Genomic DNA, 725 nt, shown 5'->3' on the forward strand with positions numbered 1-725 from the left:
TTAATTTTAACCTATCAATCACAATTTATTAAATAAAAACACCTTCAATACCACGCCTCTGCCTTTGGTTGCATATGCAAATTAAATGGCGGCGTTTAGCTGTCAATCTGCTAAATATACAAGAAGGATGAGAGACAAAAGAAAATATGATATAACCCAGTCAGCATTAAAAGGCCGCCTACGCAGAAAGGTGTTCTCTGCAAAAGGAGTTCAGCCCCCTTTCTTTGGCAACACAGAAGAGAATTCTACGTAGTGAGGGTTATAATCGCTAAGTGCGGCCGAAGGCCGCCTATGCAGAAAGGTGTTCTCTGCAAAAGGAGTTCAGCTTCCTTTCTTTGGCAAGACAGAAGAGAATTCTACGTAGTGAGGGTTATAATCCCTAGGTGCGGCCGAAGGCCGCCTACGTAGAAAGGTATTCTCTGCAAAAGGTGTTCATTCCCCTTTCTTTGGCAACAGAGAATTCTACGTAGTGAGGATTATAATCCCTAAGTGCGGCCGAAGGCCGCCTACGCAGAAAGGTGTTCTCTGCAAAAGGTGTTCAGCCCCCTTTCTTTGGCAACACAGAAGAGAATTCTACGTAGTGAGGGTTATAATCCCTAGGTGCGGCCGAAGGCCGCCTACGTAGAAAGGTATTCTCTGCAAAAGGTGTTCATTCCCCTTTCTTTGGCAACAGAGAATTCTACGTAGTGAGGATTATAATCCCTAAGTGCGGCCGAAGGCCGCCT

The sequence above is a fragment of the Rhagoletis zephyria genome, unplaced genomic scaffold, assembly GCF_001687245.7.
Source record: "Rhagoletis zephyria isolate East Lansing unplaced genomic scaffold, Rhagoletis_zephyria_1.1 Rzeph_scaffold_01413, whole genome shotgun sequence".
Classification (NCBI taxonomy): domain Eukaryota; kingdom Metazoa; phylum Arthropoda; class Insecta; order Diptera; family Tephritidae; genus Rhagoletis; species Rhagoletis zephyria.